This window comes from Carlito syrichta, unplaced genomic scaffold, assembly GCF_000164805.1.
Source record: "Carlito syrichta isolate Samal-C Ts95f unplaced genomic scaffold, Tarsius_syrichta-2.0.1 Scaffold27996, whole genome shotgun sequence".
NCBI classification, from domain to species: Eukaryota; Metazoa; Chordata; class Mammalia; order Primates; family Tarsiidae; genus Carlito; species Carlito syrichta.
In genome coordinates, this window is record NW_006972092.1 from 1 (window position 1) to 7,065 (window position 7,065).

At 40.8% G+C, this 7,065-nt stretch overlaps 1 long non-coding RNA gene across 1 annotated transcript; it reads left to right on the top strand.

Annotated features, from left to right (window-relative positions):
* The first annotated feature begins 774 nt into the window (after nucleotides 1-774).
* LOC103270269 lies at nucleotides 775-1,416 on the top strand. The gene is made up of 3 exons (XR_504955.1): nucleotides 775-884; nucleotides 1,063-1,186; nucleotides 1,338-1,416. It is a non-coding gene; the product is annotated as an uncharacterized LOC103270269 (long non-coding RNA).
* Nucleotides 1,417-7,065: the final 5,649 nt, after the last annotated feature.

Genomic DNA, 7,065 nt, shown 5'->3' on the forward strand with positions numbered 1-7,065 from the left:
AAGGGGAAAAATGTCATTAGCTTAGAATATGAAGCCTATCTACCCATGGTGGAAAATGAAGATTTGTAGTGACATTAGGCAGAAATGGCCAAACATAGCAGTGTTCCATAGACTTGGGTATGATTTCCTTTATCAATTTAGAAGTTAAGTATACTTGTTTTCCATCTTTGTGCTGCTTCTGGTTCTTGAATCTTTCTTAAAAATTCAAAACTACCAGTAGGAAGGTGTGTATGTTATTTCTGGAGGATAGAAGGGATGGTCTCGGTGCTTTCAGTGACTGCTTGTTGGGTTGTAATATTGGGCAGGCTGATGTTGCTCTTGGTGCTGTAACAAAGTGCACATGTGCCAAGACTTTCAGGCCCTGGGCCTCAGGGGTGCTAAAGGCCTTGAGGCCTCTTGAGAGTTGTTTTGTTGTCTGGACTCTGTTCATATGACAGTCTGTTATAGATTATTTTTTATATAAATGCCTTTGAACATCATTAAAGTAGTTTGCTTTTTGTATCACTTATATGAGAAGAATTCTGGACTTTAAAAAGAAACCAACTATTTAGACATCATCTATCATATTCTATTAGTTATTATTTTGTGATTAATAACTATAAATTTATTAATAACCAGTAGTTTTATTAATGATTAATATCATCAGTCCTATTAATTAGCACTGATTGCTATTTTGTATTCTAAATTCTTTGTCATAATTGTCAGGTGTTATAACTTTGTACCTTTAGGCATTACTTTGCTTTGTGTCTTGTTTGAGGCAGATGTTTGCTGAGTCAATGAAAGGACTCCTCCATCTTCATGCCCATTAAATGGTTTAGTGGATAGATGCTGACAAACTAGACTCAACATCAGTCTCAGCATCTCCTCTGCTGAACATAACTGGGGTGAGTTAATGTTTTCTAACTGAATGGGATATTTAAGTAAAGTAGAACTACAGCATAGTTCTAAGAATGTGTAACTGTTTTTTTGTTGTTGTTGTTTGTTTTTTAAAATGTGCCTAGCAGATTATTTAACACATAGATTAGGAGGTGATGGTAATTTTTATTCTTCATCTTGTTAAAGCTTGGTTCCAGTGTCAGAAGCAAGCATAATCATTGCTGTGTCCTCAGTCCACAGGGCTGCATCTCTTGAAGCTGTGAGCTATGCCATTGATAATTTAAAAGCCAAGGTGCCCATTTGTAAAAAGGTAAGTTAAAAAAAAAATCTCATTTTGCCATGTGTTCCTGATGTTTTCTAGAAATTCTTAAATAAAGGATGTAGAGTAAGAGTGCATACAGAATTTGCATACATGGGTCTTTACTGACTATAAAATCTTGTTTTCTTTACCTGTGAAATAGGGCATTTATATAATATCGCTTTTCCAAGGTGAAATATGAAATATACATGCCCGAAAGAATGCATCACAATCCAGTAAGCCTCAGCAAAAGGTAACAGTAAGCATTTCTAGTCTGGAATGTACCAGGGATTTGCATATGGTGTCATTTCCCTCTGATTAGAATTCCTTTGAATTATATGGATTTTCTATCAGAGAGATAGAATATTGCCTAGTTATCTAGGCAGTGGCTAAAATAGAAATTCTTCAAGGTAAGAGATGCTTTTCCTAGATTTCTTGCTTTTTAGGGGAGAAAAAAGGGGTGATATACTGCTGCCTCTGAGTAAATGCATTGTGAATGGAGTTAAAAACACAAATAGGAAGTTCTGGTTTTCTGTCAATAATTCAAACTGGTCAATAAGAACAAGTAATTCTCTGGTTAAATAGAAAATTCTAAAGGGACGAAAAGGCCCAACTCTCCAGTTTCTCCCCGGTGTAGCAACATTTGCAGTGGGCTTGTTCTGTACTTGCACAAGTGTGTAATTGCATTTCATCATCTAGAATTTCTCACAGCATGGAAGCTGACAGCAAAACTGAGTAATTATGATCAGCTCAGTAGATCAGAAGATCAGATCAGTGCTAGGGCTTTTAAAGTGTGAGTCTCTTCTCCTTCCCAGAGCTCTGTTGCCTCAGTCAGTGGTACAGATAAGAAGTTGGACTCTGAACCTGACCCAAGGCCTGGGAAATTTAGTGACCACATTTTCTGAATAACAATGGAAGCCAATAGTTATAAGGGAGCACTTTGGGACTAGAGAATAGAATATGTGAAGTAAAACTTCGTGATGAAACTCAGACATATGGTTGCTTTGCTAATAACAAGGCTGCCTCAATTTTGATAGAATAGGATGCATGTCCTGGAATAAGGAAAGTTTCTAAGCCTTCAAAGATGAGCTTCAAAGCTAGGTAGTAGGGGTAGCTTTCTTTACCAAGAGGAAAGAGTGGATAGTCAGCAGACAAAAGGTAGATGAGAGGGAGACCCAGAAAACAAGGGTAAGGGGCAGGAGTTTGGAATATTCCTTTTTAATGCTTTGAGAATTAACTGAGCTTTCCATTTGCTTTTCTCTGTTCATAGAGTATTGGAGGTGCCGGTGTTCAGAGGACAATTAAATTTGGATTCCTTTCCCTACAGAAATGAAATCTGCCTAGAGAAGGAGAGGAAAAAGTAAGACATTCTTCTTCCCCCTCCTTTCCACAAATTATCTAATCTTCTCTGGTTCTAGTCCTAGCTTGTGTGTTTTGAGATAATCTGTGATACAGGGAAGGGAATCTAAATTAGTTTTTTCATGGTTGCTAAAAGAAAAGACAAAAGACATTGTTAAAGTGTAAAGTTTATTTTATTTTATTTTAGAGTTGTGGGGTATATAGGAGGATTTCTCATAAGTAAATTGTGTGCAAGTGACGTTTGGGCTCCCCTAATAGTGGAACTCACACTCAGTGTGTAGTTATGTATCCCTTACCGCTCCTCCTTCCAAGAGCAGGCTTGGGCCTGGGCACTTGATAACTTTGCTGCAATGAGCCAAAACTCCTACCAACACCCTCATCTCTGAGGGAATGGGGACTGATTCTTTCAGGCTGCTTAGCTGGACATCCACCAGGTTCACAGCTGTATCTGGAGTTGAGAGGAGCCAAAAACGCTGTCAAGAAGCACATGTCCAGGAGCCAATGGCAGATGCTACCAACAGAGAGGACCGATGGGTTTGAAACCAACCAGGACATGCCACCACCTTGGCAGGGGATTAGATGACAACACCCAGGGCTCCTCTCTGAGTCAAGGCTGCCCCTAAAAGCTGCTGAAAACCAAGGTTTGTATTATGGAGAAACCTGCAAAGTAAAGGAACACCAGCCTGTCTTCTGGGCCACAGCACATCCGCCTTCAATCGATGCCCTAGAAGAAGCCTGAGACAGCCCACTGGGGCCTTCATACTGTCCCTGTGTCCTTTTGTGCTGGAACTATGACCTGCATGCATAGGAACCTGTCTGCTTTGAAGATCATTCCTTGTTTTGTTTTACTAAATTACCAGAAACATTTTTGGTGTGATTCTGAGTCTCACTCTGTTGCCCAGGCTGGAGTGCAGTGACACGCTGATGGCCACTGCAGTCTTGACCCTACTGTGCTCAGGCAATCCTTCCACCTCAGTCTTCCAAGTAGCTAGAACTATAGGCATGAACCACCACACCTGGCTAATTTAAAAAAATATATTTATTATACAGACGAGTTCTTGCCAAGTTGCCCAGGTTGGTCTGGAACCCTTGGGCTCAGCCAATCTGGTCACCTTCATCTGCCAAAGTGCTAGTATTACAAGCATGATTCACCTCATCTGGCTAACATTTTTCAATTAGAAAGACTCCATGTATTGAATATTTGCGAAGGACTCTTCTTTGGGATCTACTCAAAATCATTATGGTTCTTCTGTTGAAATTGTACACAATGATGAAAGCATTTTCCTTAATCCCCACTTGTGGAATTGATGAGTTGATTTTTGTTGGGTAAGTCAAGATTAGAAGCCATAAAGCTGTACAGATACACCTGAAGCCAAAACGGAGTAGAGACCTAGCTTACAGCTTTTTGTTTTATTTTGTTAATGATTGGGTCTCACTCTGTTGTCCAGGCTGGTGTGCAGTGGCATGATTGTGGTTCACTACTTCCTCAATTCCTAGGCACAAGTGATCCTCCCAACTTTGTCTCCCAAAAGGGTGGTATTACAGGTGTTAACTTCGCCCATCGTTAACAGTAACAACTACATCTTGTTGGCCACAGTGTCTCCTGCTTGTAATCTGAGCACTTTTGATGTCTGAGTTGAGAGGATTGCTTGATGCTTAGAGGTTAAGACTAGCCTGTGCAACACATCAAAATCATTTTTATAAAAGCAAAATAATTTAGGCCAGGCATGGTAGTTCATGCCAATTATATCAGCACTTTGAGTGGCCAAGGCAGGAGGATTGCTTGAGCCCAGGAGTTTGAGATCAGCCTGGGAAACTTTGTGAGACTCGTCTTTACAAAAAAAATAAAAATAAAAAAATAGCTGAGTGTGGAGGCATGCACCTATAATGACAACTATTAGGGAGGCTCAGATGGAAGGATCACTTGATTCCAGGAGGCCAAAGCTGTAGCAAACCAGGATTGTGCCACTGCCCTACAGCCTGGGCAGTGGTGATACTTTGTCTAAGAAAAATAAAAATAAAAATTGACCAAACCTGGGAGCACATGTTTGTTTTCCTAGCTATTGTGGAGGCTGAATTGGAAGAAAAATTTGAACCCAGGATGCTGAAGGTGCTGTGAACTATGATGGTGCTACTGTATTTCAGCCTAGTTGAAAGAGGCAGACTCTGTCTCAGAAAACAATTACACCAACCAAAAACAAACTATTATCCCAGAGCTGGTGGGAATGAATACAGGGAGAACTCACTCACACTCCCCAGAACATTGTGTATTAATGAGAGATCTACCCTCCAGACCTAAACGCTTAATTGGGCTCCACTCCCAGCTTTGGGAATCATATTTTAACATGAGGTTTGGGGAAACAAACATTCAAACTAAAGCAATGGTGAAAGGGCTAAACGTGATAGCTTAGGTTTCATTTTTTTTTTTTTTTTGAGTTGGAGTCTCACTCTGTCACGCAGACTGGAATGCAGTGGCATGTGCTTGGTCACTGCAGTCTTGACCTGCAGGGCTCCAGCGATCCTTCCACCTCAGCCTTCCAAGAAGCTGGAACTGCAGGCATGGGCTACCACGTCTGGCTAATTTTTTATTTATTATAGAGACGAGGTCTTATCAAATTGCCCGGGTGGGTCTCAAACCCGCAGGCTCAGGCAATTCCCTTCCCTCGGCATGCAAAAGTGCTGGGATTACAGTCTGAGCCACCAAGGCCTGCCAGGTTTCACTTCTTATAATGCCACCTGTTCCCCTCCCCTGATTACTCATTAACCATGAACATTAATCTATGAATGGATTAATCAATCAAAAGAACAAAGCCTTCATGACCCAATCACCTCTTAAAAGTCTGACTTCTGACTACTGTCCCTTTGGGGATTAAGTTTCAACACGAGATTTGAATGGGCATTCAAATTACAGCATCCCTGACTGCCGATTAATTATAGAGAAAAATCTTGTTATCTTGGGTCAGATGAGGGGGATTTCAAATGGACACTTTTAAAAAATCTAGACTAAGGGGTTTATGGATGCATTCCTGTCTTGGACTAAGTATATAGCTCCTATGTTAAACTTTCACTTTATGAATCTCCACAGCTCTTTCAATCTTTTAAAAGTGAAACTCCAGGCCAAGTGCACTGACTCATGCCTGAAATCCCAGAACTTTAGGAAACTGAGGCAGGTTTAAGAGTTAATTGTTTAAGAGTTTGAGACCAGCTTAGGCAACATAGTGAGACCTGTCTCTATAAATAATAAAACAGCCACTCAAGACTTTTGAAAAAGTCCCAAATGAGACATGTTTCTAATGCTTGAAAAGTATTTTTCTGCATTACAGCCACTTATATGGGAAGACCTCTTTAAATATCAACAAGTTTGCATATTTGCAAGTCCATTTTATGCATTATTCTAGCAGCCCTGCTCAATTTTTTTTATCAGCCAGTATTTCTCATGATCACACATGCAAAAATTATGGGCAGTATGTTAGCATTCTGAATCAGCTACAAATTTAAAAATAACTTATGATCTTGTGGTGTGTCAGGACTTCAACACTGGTTTAGCATTTGAAAATCAATCAATATTTTCTGCCATATTAACAGAACAAGAAGAAAAATCATATGGTAATCTCAGTAGATGCAGGACAACTTCTTTTTTTTTTTGAGTTGGAGTCTCACTCTGTCACCCAGACTGGAGTGCAGTGGCCGCTCCCGGCCACCACAGCCTCGCCTGCTGGGCTCTGGCAATCCTTCCGCCTCAGCCTTCCGTGTAGCCGGAATTACAGGCATGCGCTACCACGCCCAGCTGATTTTTTGATTTATTGTAGAGATGAGGTCTCCCTGCCCAGGCGGGTCTCGAACCCGCGGGGCTCAGGCAATCCACTCACCTCAGCCTCCCAAAGGCGCGGGATTACAGGCTGAGTCACCGAGCCCGACTGGACAACTTTTTAGAAATGCTACACCTCTTCATTATAAGCACTTAGCTAATTTGAAAACATGAACTACCTTAATTTGATAAAGCATATCTGTAAGAGATCCCCAACTAACATCCCACCTAAGTATGAAATGTTGAAAAGCTTCTCTGCCCAATATTGGAAAAGGAAAGGAATGTCAAGTAGTATAACTGTTTTTCAAATTTTACTGAAAGTCATATCCAGTAGATTAAGTGGTTGGGGAAAGATAAGAGATAAAGATTCTTGAAAGGGTAAACTGAGGCATGGTGGACTGGTGCCACAGGAAAAACTCTAGATTGCAACAAGAATGAAAGTAGAAAGAACTAAAATTTATTATTCACTTTTCACCAAGGGAAAGGGGACCGACACTCCAAGGCAAGTGTGGTAAGTTTGGCATGGCAGGATAAAGACAGAGTATTTAAAGCTCTAAAAGCAAGCCTCCAAAAGGGGCTTAGACCTGGAGGAGGTCTGGGCCGAAAGAACTGTACAGAGTTGCATTCTTCAGTTTCTATAGCAGTCACATGAATCTAGTATCTTTGAATTCCCCAGGCATCAGCATTCCATGACCTCAGTGGGGGGCTAGAGGAGTATGTTGAG